Raw genomic sequence first — 16,492 nt, forward strand, 5'->3', positions numbered from 1 at the left:
CGCCGAACCGTGGTCAGCTCATCAACGACGTGACTTGACGTTCATTTCCGAATTTACTACCGACATCCAACACGTAGCTGGTAAAGACAACTTGGTGGCAGACTGCCTCTCCCGCGCGACCGTTCACGCTGTCCAGCTCGGCATCGACTATGCCCTCATGGCCGCCGATCAAGCCTCTGACCCTGAAGTGCAAGTTTTCCGCACCGGCAGCTCTAGCTTCCAGCCGGCTGACATCGAATTTCACACGGCAGGAACTACGCTGCTTTGTGATGTCTCCATCGGTACTCCTCGCCCTATAGTGCCGGGCGCCTGGCACCGTAAAGTCTTCGACGCCATACATGGCTTGTCACATCCTGGCATGAAGGCCTCGCAAAGGTTAATGTCATCCAAAATCGTCTGAAAAGGAATGGACAAAGACGTCCGCGACTGGGCCAACACTTGTGTCGTTTGCCAAAAGGCCAAGGTGCAATGTCACGTCAAAGCCCCTTTGGCCACTTTTGCAGTACCAGAACGACGGTTTGCCCAATTAAACGTAGACCTCGTTGGGCCTTTTCCACCGTCGCAGGGGTTTACGCACATCCTCACCATGGTGGACCGCACCACTAGATGGCCAGAAGCGGTTCCCCTTTCTTCCACTTCAGCAGACGTGGCCAGAGCTTTCATCTCTTCTTGGGTCGCCCGTTTCGGTGTACCAGCGGACATCTCTTCAGACCGTGGACCACAGCTCTCGAGCTTGGGAACGCTCTGGCTAATGTTCTCAGCATCAAACTTCACCGTACCACAGTTTATCATCCGCAGGCGAACGGTCTGTGTGAGCGCTTTCACAGGTCGCTCAAAGCAGCACTGAGGGCCAGTCTCCAAGGTGCAGGATGGGTAGACAAGCTACCGTGGGTCAAGTTGGGTCTTCACACAGCACCCAAGGAGGATCTTCGTTCGTCTTCGGCCGAGTTAGTCTACGGTCAGCCGCTCCGCGTGCCAGAAGATTTTCTTCCAATTCCTTCAGAGCCATGATCCGCAGCCGATCAACTCATCAGCCACCAGGAGACAGCCAAGTTTTTCACGCCGGTGCCAAATTCTCACCATGGTTTCCAAACTTCCCGCGTTCCAGCAGATCTAAAGAACGCTGAATATTTCTTCATCCGGCACGACTGTTCTGTCCTCCTCACGACTATGATTCGACAGACAGTTAAACCATCACCAAACAGGAGGCGTTGTTACTTTTAATCCAGTTTAATGACACAGGGTGAAACTACAAAGAGAGCAAGAAATTACAACATCAAATAAGGCCGATTGGTATTACAATCACGATCTGAATACACAAAATAAACCTAGGATAGTAGAATGAAACGTTACCACTATAACTCAACGGTTCTATTACAATTTGAGGTAAATCTGATACAACAATCAAAGGTCTAACACATGAATGCCAGGGGAAAGACTAATAGCCAGCCACATGGAAACTCCACAAAGTGCAATATTTTAACTCATCTGGCCGCAAATATCAAGAAATGGTGACATAGATCAAACATAAAGACATCTGATAAAAAGCTACTTACAGACAATGCCAATCAAAGGGGGAAACTGGAAAGGATGGCGTAAGATGCTGCAGAATCACCAGCCATGATTTCTGGCTCCCTCGTGATTGTGTTTTACTTTCACTTTCTCATCATGTCACATGACATAAATCAACAATAAGGAGGCAAGTAGTAAAAACACTAGGGGGAGACAAAACACAATACTAAAAGTCTCATAAGGGACATAACACTCCCCGTCTGGTATCTCTAAGATGCCACATAATAGAGAAAATACAACTTATCAGGGAGCAACCGTCTGGTCATCCTTGGAGAGAAGAAGCACAATCTCTGTGATTGGCCTGTAGAAGAGCTTTGTCCCATCACCGATTGGGATCCTGACCTCTACCTTCCGAACTCTACCACCTTTGCTGGGGAAAACCTTTGAGATGATCCCCATCGGCCATTCACTTCTTTTGTTCTGACTGTCCTTCATTAAAACTATGTTCCCCGTCTGGATGTTGGTCTTTGATGACTGCCATTTGCTACGTGCTTGGAGAGTTGACAGGTACTCGCGTCGCCAACGGCTCCAGAAGGTGTTGGCCAGACTCTGTACCTGCTTCCACTGACGTCTGTAGAGGTCCTTGCTGCCGAACTCTCCTGGAGGTGTAGGAATGGCTTCTCCTTTCTGAGTGAGGAGGGTGGCCGGCGTCAGGATGAGTGGGAACTCTGCATCTGATGACGGAGTGACGAGTGGTCTTGCATTGTTGATGGCTACCACTTCAGCCATGAATGTGGTGAGGACTTCATGAGTGAGTCTGGAAAATCCATGTTCCAGAAGCATTGCATCCAATATGCGGCGTGTGATGCCGATCATTCGTTCCCATGAACCTCCCATATGTGAGGAATGTGGCGGATTGAAGATCCAGGTGCAACCTTGGTCTGCGAGGTATCTCTTAACAGTGTTGTCATCGTTAGAAGAAGGAATGTCGAGCTCCTTGCAGGCTCCGATGAAGTTGGTACCACAGTCAGATCAAAGCTGCTTGGCCGGTCCACGTATGGAGAAGAATGACACTTCTGTGACTTTCTGCTGGGGACGACACAGGAATTCAGGTCCTATAAGCCATGTGGTATCCCTTAAGCGAGCTGCAGTGACAGATCTGGTGGCGTGATCTGCTGGATTCAGGTGAGTAGGCACGTAGTGCCATTGTTCAGGTTGTGTTGACCTTCTGCTGCGTTGGACTCTGTTATTGACGTACACATAAAACCTTCTAGTCTGGTTGCATATGTAGCCCAGCACCACCTTACTGTCTGTGTAGAACTGGATAGAGTCAGGCTTGAGATCAATCTCGGAGGTGATCAGTTCTGCCATCTCTACAGCCAGAACAGCAGCACAGCGCTCCAGTCGTGGAATGCTGTGTTCGGGACGTGGTGTTAACCTTGCCTTGCCGAGGAGGAAGCCTGCTTCACAATCTCCATTGGGGTTTGTGACCTTGAGGTAGGCAACTGCAGCTATGGCATTGTTTGAAGCATCAGAAAAGACACATATTTCTTTGTGTTGAGCTTCAGAGGGAGAGATGAGAGTATAGGGTCTTGGAATTTGAAGCTTTGAGGTCTTGGAGAGAGTTTCTCCAAGTGTGCCAAGATCCCTCCTTTTCTCGAGGTAGTGGTGAATCCCAATCGTTTGTGTCTGCCGTGAGGTCTCTAAGCAGAGCCTTTCCTTGGATGATGACTGGTGCCACAAACCTAAGGGGGTCGAACAGGCCATTCACTGTAGAAAGGACACCACGACGAGTGAAGGGCTTTTCGCTGTCTTCAACTTGGAAAGTAAAGGTATCCGTATTCAGGTCCCAACTGAGCCCAAGGCTGCGCTGTAGAGGAGGTAAGTCAACTCCAAGGTCCAGGTCCTTTAGGTCATTGGCGTGGTCTTCTGAGGCAAAGGCTTTCTGCATGAATGAAATGAAGTGGTCCTTTGTATCCGGCTTTCTTTCCAGCGTGCGGCGGAGAGATGAGTCGATTGAGTGCCTGTCCTCGGTTGTTAGGAAGCCGTTGTCTTGGAGTTCTGAACGGTAGAGGAGCGACCCAGCTATTGCTACTGTCCATGAAGACCTCTTCATCCATGTTCTTTATAAGGAGTTTGTCCTCAATGGAGGGAGCTAACTTGTCATCGTCACTCGTCCCTTTGAAGACTGCCTGGCCAAGACGAGCCCCTTGCTTTCCGTGTTCTGGTTGCTCAGTAGGATCATGAGAGAGAGAGCTTGGAACCTGTATGCCGTATCTTTCTTTCACTTGAAAGCTGTTGGGGCATGGATCAAAGAGTGAGGGGCGACCATTCTCCAGCACATTTGTATGGAATGTGTTCACTTTGGCAGGTCTGTGAGCGTTTCCCAGACAAACATCACCGTTGATGACCCACCCTAGGTCGAGTCTCTGAGCATAAGGTGAGTCGTGTGGACTATATCTATTCACGTACCTTGTGGATTCTCAATATGTCTCTGCCTAGTAGAAGCAGGATGGGAGCTTGAGGGTTCAACGGTGGAATCTGGTAAGCCACTGGTTTGAGATGAGCATGATGAAGAGCTGCTTCAGGTGTAGGGATCTCTGGCCTGTTATTAGGCACCTGGTTACACTCTATTAGTGTGGGCAGAGGCAGGCTCGTCTTTCCATCAAGGGTCTCCACTACGAAACCACTGGCCCTTCTTCCTGATGTCTCCACTAGGCCGGCACAAGTTTTCAAGTGAATATGGGGAGCTGTTTCCTTCTATGTTAAAGTGGTCAAAGAACTGAGACTTGGCGAGTGATCTGTTACTCTGATCATCCAGGATGGCGTATATCTTTATGGCTTTCTCTTGCTGTCCTTCAGAGTAGACCGTCACAAGACAGATTTTGGAACAGGATTTGCCGCTGATGTGTGCTCCGCAGACCTTGGTGCAATGTGAGGCTACTTCAGGTGTCAGAATGTCTTCCTCTTCCTCCCCGCCGTGCTCTGCTGCGGCGGTAGAGGCCGTTGAGACCCAGGGGGCTGGACCTGGGTGGAGTGCTGTGTTGTGGCCTTCGCTATTGCATTCTGCACATTTGACGGCCGTGATACAGTCCCGTGCCAGGTGAGTTGAAGAGGAACAGCATTTATAACAGATGCCACGTTCCTTTAAGAACGATTTGCGATCCTCCAAAGTCCGTTCTCTGAAGCTCCGACACCTCCTGAGCGGGTGCGGCTTGTTGTGAATGGGGCATCGCTTGACGGGTCGTCCGTTTTCCCATCTGCATCGTCGCTGGAGGAGGTGGTGGACAGTGACATTTCAGTTTTATGAACTGACACTGGAGTTCTCTGGTTGTAGCTTGTAGCAGACTGTGCTGTCTTCGATGGCCCAGGGCTTTGAGTGGAGAAGAAGCTTGGGTCGTTTCATATTTTAGCCTGCTGGCAGATAAACTTGGCAAAAAAGGAGAAAGGTGGGAAGGGAACGTTGTGATCTTCCTTATACTTTGATCCCCGAGTTATCCATCTTTCCTGCAAGTTGAATGGTAACTTTTCAACAATGGGATTTATCCCATGTGCCGTGTCAAGGTACAGAAGACCTGGCAGACATCCCTCAGTTTTGGCTGAGTCAATTTCCATTAGGACGTCACCTAACTCTCTGAGCTTCAGGCGGTCTCGACTGAGGATCTTGGGAAAGTTCTCCAGCTTCTCAAACAGTGCATTCTCAACCACCTCCGGGGAGCCATAGCTCTCGTCCAGACGATCCCATATCATCTTCAACCCCTTTTCCGGGAGGTTAATGTGCACAGCTCGAATTCTCTTGGCGTGCTCAGAGGATTCCTTACCCAGCCATTTAGCGAGTAGGTCGATTTCTTCGCTTGCTGACAGGTCGAACCCTCTTACGGTGTTCCGAAAAGTAGACCTCCATGCTCTGTAGTCTTCAGGTTGGTCGTTGAACTGTAGCAACACGGTGGTGATGAGTTCACGACGTGCGAAGAACCTCACGAAATCTGACATGCCTTGGGTCTGTTCGTAGTGAGGTAGAGCAGCTGGACTGTGATACGTCTGCAGATATTGTGAACGATAATGATGGGTTAGCCTTTGGTCTTCTGGTTGGAACTTGTGTTCATCCTCTTCCACAGTGTTTTTGTTGAGCTCACAACGGCACCGAGATGCATGGCCAGACTCCTCCTGTTCGTGTATTAACTCGGGAACAGGCTCTATGTCAGGCATTGAAGAGTTAACAGTTTGTGACCTGGAGTGGTTTTGTATGTATTCTGTGGTGCGTTGCACTGGATCTTGGTGAGGGAGATGAAGGTTAAGGTTGCTGCCTGTTGCTTCACCTTCAACAGCTGCTTCAAGGACATCTGCCTCTGCTAGAGCTGCTGCTGCCTCTTTTTACATAAGAACATAAGAAATAGGAGCAGGAATAGGCCAATCGGCCCCTCGAGCCTGCTCCGCCATTCAATAAGATCATGGCTGATCTGATCCTAACCGCCAATCTACTATCACAGAACCATCTCCTGAATCTAACAGAATTAGACACACGAACTAGGAGCAGGATCAGGCTACATGGCCCCTGGGCCCGCTCCGCTACCCACAGGGCCATGAAAGATCTGAACCTAGACTCATGTCCGAATTCCTGCCCGCTCCCCATAACCCTTTATTCCCTTTACTTCTAGGAAACTGTCTATTTCTGTTTTAAATTTATGTAATGATGTAGCTTCTACAGCTTTTTGGGGCAGCATATTCCATGGACCTACCACCCTCTGAGTTAAGTAGTTCCTCCTCATCTCAGTTTTGAAAGAGCAGCCCCTTATTCTAAGACTATGCCCCCTAGTTCTAGTTTCACCCATCATCGGGAACATCCTCCCCGCATCCACCTGATCCAACCCCTTCACAATCTTATATGTTTCAATAAGATCGCCTCTCATTCTTCTGAACTCCAATGAGTAGAGTCCCAATCTACTCAACCTCTCCTCATATGTCCATCCCCTCATCCCTGGGATTAACCGAGTGAACCTTCTTTGTACTGACTCGAGAGCAAGTATGTCTTTTCTTAAGTATGAACACCAAAACTGTATGCAGTATTCCAGGTGCGGTCTCACCAACACCTTGTACAACTGAAGCAATACCTCCCTATTTTTATATTCTATCCCCATAGCAATGAAAGCCAACATTCCATTGGCCTTCTTAATCACTTGCTGCACCTGCATACTAACCTTTTGAGTTTCGTGCACCAGGGCCCCCTGATCCCTTTGTACTTCAGTACTTTCCAATTTCTTGCCATTCAGATAATAACTTGCTCTACGATTTTTCCTGCCAAAGTGCATAACCTCACACTTTCCAGTATTGTATTCCATCTGCCAAATCTCTGCCCACTTACTTAGCCTGTCTATGTCCCCTTGCAGGTTTTTTATGTCCTCCTCACTCACTACTTTCCCTCCCATCTTAGTATCATCTGCAAATTTTGATATGTTACACTCGGTCCCCTCCTCCAAATCGTTAATATGGATTGCAAAGAGTTGCGGACCCAGCACTGACCCCTGTGGAACACCACTAGTTACTGATTGCCAGTCCGAGAATGAACCATTTATCCCAACTCTCTGCCTTCTGTTAGATAGCCAATCCTCTATGCATGCCAGAATATTACCCCCAATCCCGTGATTTTTTATCTTAAGCAATAATCTTGTGTGGCACCTTGTCAAATGCCTTTTGGATGTCTAAATACACTACGTCCACTGGTTCCCCTTTATCCACCCTATATGTTACTTCCTCAAAGAATTCCAGCAAATTTGTCAAACATGACTTCCCCTTCATAAAACCATGCTGACTTTGTCCTATTAAATTATGATTATCCAAATGTCCTGTTACTGTCTCCTTAATAATGGACTCCAATATTTTACCTACCACAGATGTTAGGCTAACTGGTCTATAGTTTCCAGCCATCTGTCTACTGCCCTTTTTAAATAAGGGCGTTACATTAGCAGTTTTCCAGTCTGCCGGGACCTTTGCTGAATCCAGGGAGTTTTGGAAAATTATTACCAATGCATCCACAATCCCAACCGCCACTTCCCTCAAGACCCTAGGATGTAAGACATCAGGTCCAGGTGATTTATCCGCTTTGAGTCCCATTATTTTACCGAGTACCACTTCCTTTGTGATTTTGATCGTGTTTAGCACCTCCCCGCTATAGCCCCCTGTTTGTCCAGTGTTGGGATATTCTTAGTGTCCTCTACTGTAAAGACTGATACAAAATATTCATTCAGTGTTTTTGCCATCTCCATATTTCCCACCATTAATTTCCCGGTCTCATCCTCTAAGGGACCAACATTTACTTTAGCCACCCTTTTTCTTTTTATATAACTATAAAAACTCTTACTATCTGTTTTTATATTTTTTGCTAATTTACTTTCATAATCTATCTTCCCTTTCTTAATCATTTTGTTATTTTTTGCTGTCTTTTAAAGTTTTCCCAATCCTCTATCCTCCCACTAGATTTGGCTACCTTATATGCTCTTGTTTTTAGTCGAATACTATCCTTAATTTCTTTACTTAGCCACGGATGGCTGTCTTTTCTTTTACACCCCTTTCTTCTCAGTGGAATATATATTTTTTGGAAGTTGTAAAATAACTCCTTAAATGTACACCACTGATCATGTATCGTCTTACCCTTTAAACTATTTCCCAATCCACTCTACTCAATATCGCTCTGATACCTTCATAGAGTTGAGCGGATTTCCATATCCAATACGGCTAATGTTGCTTCAATACGTGCCTTTTCCATTTTTATGTCCATTTCCCTTTGAGCAAAGGATATCTTTGCTTTGGCTGCTTCGGCCTTGGCTCTGGCCATCGCTGCTGCTGCACCAGTAACAGACCTACTTGAATGCCTGGAGGAGCCAGAACAGTGAGATCTGGTCTCCTCTGCTTGTTTCAATGCTGACTGTTCCTCCATTTCAGCTTTTGTGACTGGTGTCTGGAATGTGTGGCTTCGGAGATGCATTGAATCGTGTTGGTGTCGAGTGTCTGTACCTTTAGTAGATTCGCCCATGGGAAAGGTGTCTTTTCACTGGATTAAAAGTAACAACGCCTCCTGTTTGGTGATGAGGGTTTAGCGGTCTGTCGAATCATAGTCGTGAGGAGGACAGAACAGTGACCCCTCACGACTATGATTCGACAGACAGTTAAACCCTCATCACCAAACAGGAGGCGTTTTTACTTTTAATCCAGTTTAATGACACAGGGTGAAACTACAAAGAGAGCAAGAAATTACAACATCAAATAAGGCCGATTGGTATTACAATCACGATCTGAATACACAAAATAAACCTAGGATAGTAGAATGAAACGTTACCACTATAACTCAACGGTTCTATTACAATTTGAGGTAAATCTGATACAACAATCAAAGGTCTAACACATGAATGCCAGGGGAAAGACTAATAGCCAGCCACATGGAAACTCCACAAAGTGCAATATTTTAACTCATCTGGCCGCAAATATCAAGAAATGGTGACATAGATCAAACATAAAGACATCTGATAAAAAGCTACTTACAGACAATGCCAATCAAAGGGGGAAACTGGAAAGGATAGCGTAAGATGCTGCAGAATCACCAGCCATGATTTCTGGCTCCCTCGTGGTTGTGTTTTACTTTCACTTTCTCATCATGTCACATGACATAAATCAACAATAAGGAGGTAAGTAGTAAAAACACTAGGGGGAGACAAAACACAATACTAAAAGTCTCATAAGGGACATAACAACGACGCTCATCGAGACCCCCTCAAGGCCCCTTACACCGGTCCTTTTCGTGTGCTTGAACCAGGAGACAAAAGCTTCCTGGTGGATCTCGGGGGTAAACGGGACCATGTGTCCATTGATCGCCTGAAACCGGCTCACCTCAACCTCGACCGCCCTGTCGAGACCGCGCAACCGCCAAGACGTGGTCGTCCGCCTGCTGTTGTCACGGCAGAACAAGCACAACCACCAGTCAGCTCGCCCGCCATCCCACAACTTCCACTCCAGGAGTACCGAAGTCGCTCTGACAGGCTTGTGCGACCTCCTCGCCGGTTGACTTTTTCTGTTAAAGACAATTCTGGGGGGGGGGGGGGGGGGGGCGCATGTGGCAGAGCCACCAAGGGACTCTGAACAACTGTACATAATTCCCTTTAACAATCTGTTAGCTACAGTCCGAACCTGTATCCTTCTTTGTATTGTTGGAATGTATGGAGCGAGGGCCCTTCAAGAGCAAGCTCCAACGCGATGACATCATGCCGTCGATCACGTGATCCCCGAACGGCGGGAGGAACGTGATGACGTCATGACGTCGACCGTCGGGCTGGGCAGCCAGTCCTCGTGGAATCTTGATAGTGAAAAGACCTGTATCTGAAGTTCTCCTGCTGCTGTTTGTTTTTACCCAGTTAACTTAACATTAAACATCGTTGGTTTAATTACCCGAGTCAAACTCAGTCTTTTAGATTAGGAATAAGTGCATTCCTACAATGTATAATACCTACACAGTTGTGTGTATGCGAGAATACCGAAGGAACAATCCTAGGGATAGACATACTGCGAGAAGTAGGAGCTTTAGTCGCCCCTAAAGCGAATGAAGTGCACTGGCCACCAGATTATAAGTCAAGCAAACAGACATCCTCCTTACAGGCAGCCCCGGGAAACAAAGCAGATCAGGTAGGGGCAATTAAAGTTATCGACCCAGAATGGGATAAGAAGGGACCATGGGCAATCCCATGCAAAGAGTATATTGGGGTGTGGGCAACACATAAACATGATTGTGGTTTAGTCCAACCCCCCCCTGGTGAAAATACCAGGGCCAATGCATCGCCCACATAAACAATATCCTGTAAAGGAGGAAGCCAAAGCAGCAGTACGGGACATAGTGCTGGAATTAACCAAACAGGGAATCTTACGAGAAACTATATCTGAAACGAATTCCCCGGTATGGCCAGTAAGGAAACCAGATGCATCGTTTCGACTGACAATAGATTATACCGAACTAAATAAGGTGACCCCAAAGGAATACCCAAGAGTAGCAAGCCCTGCTACAATTTTTAATGGACTAAAGCCTGAACACAAAATTTTTACAGTATTAGACATTGCGAACGGATTCTGGTCCATACCATTGGACAAAGAATTGCAAGAGAAATTTGCTTTCACACTAGATGGGAAACAATATACTTGGACGAGGATCCCTCAAGGGTTCCATAATAGTCCAGCTATATTCCACCGACACATGGCCAAGGCCCTGGAGGAAGTAGAATTAGAGGAGGACGGCAGCACTGTGTTGCAGTATGTCGACGATCTACTGATAGCTTCCACAAGCACTCAGGGGCATGTTAAAGCCTTGTCTAAAATTCTGAAAGCTCTTCGGGATGCAGGCTTTAAAGTAAACCCCACCAAAGCTCAAGTAGGGAGATCAGAGGTAACCTATCTGGGATATAACATCAGCATGGGCAAGAGAGCCATGCCAGAGGATCAAAAGTGGGCTATAAACGATACGCCCAAACCTGTGAATATAAGGGGAGTGTGACAAGTAATGGGACTATTTAATTATAGCAGAAATTTTATTGAAGGATTCTCACAACTAGCTGCACCTCTCTATGAATTGACCAAAGGGGGAAAAGCTGCAGACGAACCCATTGAATGGACAGAGTTACTGGCGGATGCCTTCACTAAATTAAAACAGGCACTGACTGCCGCACCAGCCTTAGGATTACCCGATATGGGGAGGCCATATCCATATCTTCTGCCACAATCACAGGGGACATTACAGTGCAATGGTAGCACAAAAGCATGGGGATTACATGAGACCTGTGGCCTACTATTCGACACGAAGATCCCTGATAGTCGCCGGTATGCCAAGATGCGTTGCCGCGATTGATTGCGCACAGTGGGCAAAGTGAGTGAACCTGTAGTAATGGCAGGGGATATTGTGTTACATACACAACACACCCTAGTGGAATTGTTAAACACCGGACGATTAAAAACCGTCTCAAACCGCCGGAAGGCTGCTTGAGAGGCTGTCCTGTTACCTAAAGATAAATCCATACAGATAGTTAGAGATATGAGCCAGAACCCCGCAGTTATGATGGGAATGGAGGGAGAGGAACACTGTTGCACCAGTGAATAAGAATCAAAATATGTAGACAGAATCAGGGAATTGCCTTTGACACAGGCAGACCTAGAGCTATATGTGGACAGGTTCCATAAATATGTTAACGGAACACCACGAACAGGTTGGGCCGTGGTGACCGGAGATGGCACCGTCCAGAGGGAAGGAAGATTGCCAGGGGGTAGTTCAGCACAGGTTGCCGAGTTAACAGCATTGACAGAAGCATTAAAATTGGCAACAGGATAACGGGTGGATATCTATACCGATAGTCGCTATGCCTTTGTACATGATTATATGGCAGCTTGGAGTAGAAGGGGGTATATTGCCTCAGGTGGCAAACCCATACAGCATGAGGAATTAGTAAAGGAATTGGTAGCTGCCTCAGGGTTACCCACTGAAACAGCTGTAGTGAAGGTAAAAGCCCACCAGAGGGGGAACTCCCCCACAGAAAGGGGAAACAGAGCCGCCGATCGTGCAGCCAGAAAAGTGGTAGAGCAACAGATTGCAGCAGCAAACAAGAGCAACACAGAACCAGAAACACAGATAGACATAACTGCATTGCCAGAAGATATAGATATATCCAAATTACATACGGAAGTATCCCAGGAGGAGAAACAGCTATGGGAACGAGGGGTAGCAGGAGAAAGGATGGGGGAATATGGAGGAAAGAGCAGCAGATATGTGCACCAGGCTGTATACAACAGGAATTAATGAAAATGTACCATGGTAGGCAACACACAGGTATATCCAATATGTTAAACAACCTCCAGCGATGCTGGTGGTGGCCCGGAATGAAACAAGCTGTGGACAGATTCTGTAGACACTGCCCCATATGTGCGCAGTATAACATAGGGAAACCTGTCAAGGTAAAGTGGGGACATCAGCCGAGACCAAGAGGCCCATGGGAGAAGTTGCAGATAGACTTTACTGGACCTCTACCGAAATCAAAGGGAAAATGTACGGTTTGGTAATAATAGATCAATTTACTAGATGGGTTGAAGCATTCGCCACTAGAGATTGCACGGCAACAACCGTAGCACGAATAATGGCAGAGGAGGTCGTACCACGATGGGGGGTCCCGCTGCAAATTGATTCAGACCAGGGAACACATTTTACAGGGAAGGTTATAAAGGAAACATGCGCATTATTAGGTATCAGACAAAGGTTCCACATACCATACCACCCTCAGAGTTCAGGGATGGTGGAAAGGATGAACCGGACTTTGAAATTATCCTTAGCTAAAGCAATAGAAGACACGGGGAAGGGATGGGCAGAGTTACTCCCGAGTATACTGATGAGACTTAGAGCAACTCCGAATAGAACCACGGGGCTGACACCTTTCGATCTAATGACCGGACGAGCAATGACACTGCCGGAAGGAGTCACTACCGGGGGTGAGGATGTAGAGCCCCTGAAGGATAGAATTAGGAGATTTATTAAACAATTGTGTACGCAATTACACGCTCTCAGACATGAGGCCAAAGACCAACAGATTATACGGGATCTAGAACAGGTTGCACAGGACGACCAGGAGGTCCCAGCTGTAGGTAGCAAGGTGATGGCAAAAATAATACCAGCCAAACCAGGGCTAGCACCCAGATGGTCAGGGCCTTACGTAGTATTAATGAACAGTGACACATGCACTTGTATAGATGAGTCCGGAACAGGTAAAGGAAGGTGGAAGCACTGGACTCAGTTAAAAATATATAACAAAGACAATGAGTAAGCCAGAGATGGTGCCTTTTGAGGAGAGTGAGGAGTATGCTAGAAGGTATAAAGAATGGGAAGGGGAGTTTCTACATATATTAATGCGAGGGCTGTGCGGGATGTTAATATTATACGTCGTGGTTTGCATCTTCAAGTATATCTGGAGAGAAAGCCACAGACCAAGAAATGAACAAGATGTACAGCAATTTGAACTGATAGAATTATTCTATTCTTATCCGTTCTAATTGGCTGGTGATGACCAGCCCCCTTTTTGTAATTACAGGAACACTGGACATCCGGAATGAGGTGCAGCGTCCTCGCCTTGATTCTAGGGATGAACATAAGTATTGCCGTTGTCGAGGGGGATTAGTAATAAGGAAAACACAAGGTGAGGTGTACTTTAGTGTAACCCATAGAATTATTAAGGTTGCCATTAATATGAGTACTCTAGAGATATCCGCGATGTGTAACAATCATACAAAACAAATATGGAACATCTTGTGGGTAAAACAATTAGAGGGGCCACAGGGAAAATCTCTCTTACAAAGACGTAAGAAACGGGGAGTATTGGAAATGGCCGGAGCAGGGTATGCGGCCGGGTTAGCAACAGTTAATAGGTTGGACATAGAAGGAGTAGAGGAACTAAAGAAGTTACTAAAACAAACCACTGGAAATAGCCAGCAATTGGCACTGGCAGGAAAACAAACAATAATGCAATTGTTGGGGGTGGAAGAGGTCGTAGCCCCCCATGCAGAAACAATCAATACAATTATTGATCGACTTGACAATGCTTCTGGCCAAACCCATAAGGAACTAGTATGTGCCATGTATAGTCAAATGCTCAGCATAACATGAGGCAAATAAATAATGGACAGATCCCTGACTGGATTACTAATGAGGATCTGGAACCTTGGATTGACACAAATAAAAGCCTATGTAAGGGGCGTAAAATGGGACAAGTATACCGGGCAGGCAATTGTCTGGCCCCATGGACTAAGGTGATTGGCTTTGTACCAGCAAACCCACAACTCCCAGAAGAGGGACAGCCCCTATACGACGTGATTAACATAGGAGAGATACAAAGGGAAAGTTGGGTTAAATATCATGATGTCCCTACCAAGGCACTTTGGGAAGGGGATGAAGATAATAAACAGAAGAATGGAACCTTAAGGGGGGTGGTAATGGACGGGTGCCACCACAAGGGAAGGACATGGGCGTGCACACACACCACCCCCCCCCCCCCCCCCCCCCCCCCCCACTGAGGGAGACACATCCGAGTGCGGATTCACAAAAACCACCAATTGCACCCTTGAGGTACACCCAAGGGGGATACACCGGACAAGGGTAGCACCAAGGAACAACGGGACATTTTGTGTCACCACAACTGAACAGAAATATGAATATCAAGATATGATTCGTCCCATTCCCCAACCAAACTTTTGTTTTGATCCAAAGATATCTACACAGATAGGACATCAATATATACACCCACCAAGTCCACAGGAAACAAAAACATGGTCACTTGATAGTATGGTACTTAATAAAGAGGTTGAAGCTTATGTCATGCCAGAGCCCAAGGCAATTCCTAAGTTAGAGGAAGAGGAGGGTTGGAAGAAATTACGGCAGGAAACAAAGGAAATTTTAAAGTATTATCATAAAATAGAGGAAGACTTAAAGAAACAACAAAAAGACATTGGTACAACATTAGCGGAAACTCCTTGGTACAATAAGATCTGGAATTGGGGGCTAAATGTCGATATACACCCCTGGATCAGGATCATGTCACACGTGCTGGTAGTTGTGCAAGGCGCCGTATTAATGATCATTTTGTTCTTACTTTGTGGATATTGCCGATGGCGAAAGAACCACAACCTCGCACAGGCCATAACCAAACGAATAATGAAGGAAGAAGAGAAAGAAACACTGTTGCTAACCACCAACAAGCAAGGGGTAGGGCGTGAGGAGAATCATTATGAAGACTGCGTTTAGGATTGCGGAAGTATGAGTATTAGACACCCTGGCTTGGTACCACTAGGGCGACGGTCCTCATAGCAAACAATCTTAAACTGCAGCATATGGGCCATATTGGGACAAAATGACCAATGGGCCATAAGGGGGGACTGAAGTAGCCAAATTACTATAGTTTGTATGTTAGAATATGTATAATGCAGCACCAATGTACAAGGTGGAGATAATGGGTTAATCCCTACCCTGAGTTAAACGATATAGAGGACTGTATATTGCATTTACCCAGCTAAGTTTTAAAACATAATTAAGTGACTTCAAATGCTGAGATTTTAAACTGCAGAACAACTCATGGGAAGATTAAGGAGGGTGTCCGTTTGGCCAGGCGAGACAACATATGCGAGATAACACACCTAAGAATTCGTTTATTGTAAATCACAACAGGGTTCCATTCTTCAAAGTATGGTGGGACTAATCAGAGTGTGCTTGCTTTGCAGAGGTAACCCGAAATGAGGCCAAAGTCTGTGCTTTGCACGCCTTAACGAGGACTGTTATCTTAAGAAAACATGTAACAAGCAAAACCACCTGGCTACGGGCAAATGGATGGTTGTAGAGCAATTAAGGTGAGGCCTCAGAGCCAGGAGGTGACGGGACCAGCCGATAACAGAAAATGTGGGATTTGTGGGCGGCAGAAGATGAAATGTCATTTAGCTATAACTCTGTAGATGCTGATAAGCTTTATCCCCGCCCCTAGGGAGGGGGGTTTGATTTTTGTATAATTGTGATTGCTGCTAGTGAATCGGTGGTCGGATCGGAGAGGGGTCTCAGAAGGTTCTCCCCAGGCCTGTGAATAAAGACTGTTTTGAACCATCCTTCACTCGAAGTCTGTCATCTGTACCAAAGCTAAGCGTCGACTTTGTATATCACTTAACCCTTTCCCCCTTAGAGCGGACGAAGTGTCGACCTGGCACAACACCGGGTCCACTTTTCAGGATACAACAGTCACTGTACGCCTTTTTCTTTAGTTTCAATTTTGCCCTCATCTCTTTATTCATTCCTGAAGTTTCATTATTGGCTAGTTTGTTCGTTTTTAGTGGAATATAATTCTCCTGAACTCTATTGATCATCTTTTTAAATATTTCCCGCTGCTATTCTCTTTGTTTGTCAATATTCTCTTCCAGTTTATCTTCAGTAGTT

The 16,492-nt window shown here is 46.3% G+C and overlaps 1 long non-coding RNA gene across 1 annotated transcript in view; it reads right to left on the reverse strand.

The window, feature by feature from the left end:
* LOC147095382 (uncharacterized) overlaps window positions 1-16,492 on the reverse strand; it is a 51,742-nt gene that overhangs the window by 11,795 nt on the left and 23,455 nt on the right. The gene's annotated exons all lie outside the window — the stretch shown is intronic.

The sequence above is a fragment of the Somniosus microcephalus genome, unplaced genomic scaffold (assembly GCF_052327205.1).
Source record: "Somniosus microcephalus isolate GS21.2 unplaced genomic scaffold, FLI_Smic_1.0 unresolved_chr1, whole genome shotgun sequence".
In the NCBI taxonomy this organism is placed as follows: domain Eukaryota; kingdom Metazoa; phylum Chordata; class Chondrichthyes; order Squaliformes; family Somniosidae; genus Somniosus; species Somniosus microcephalus.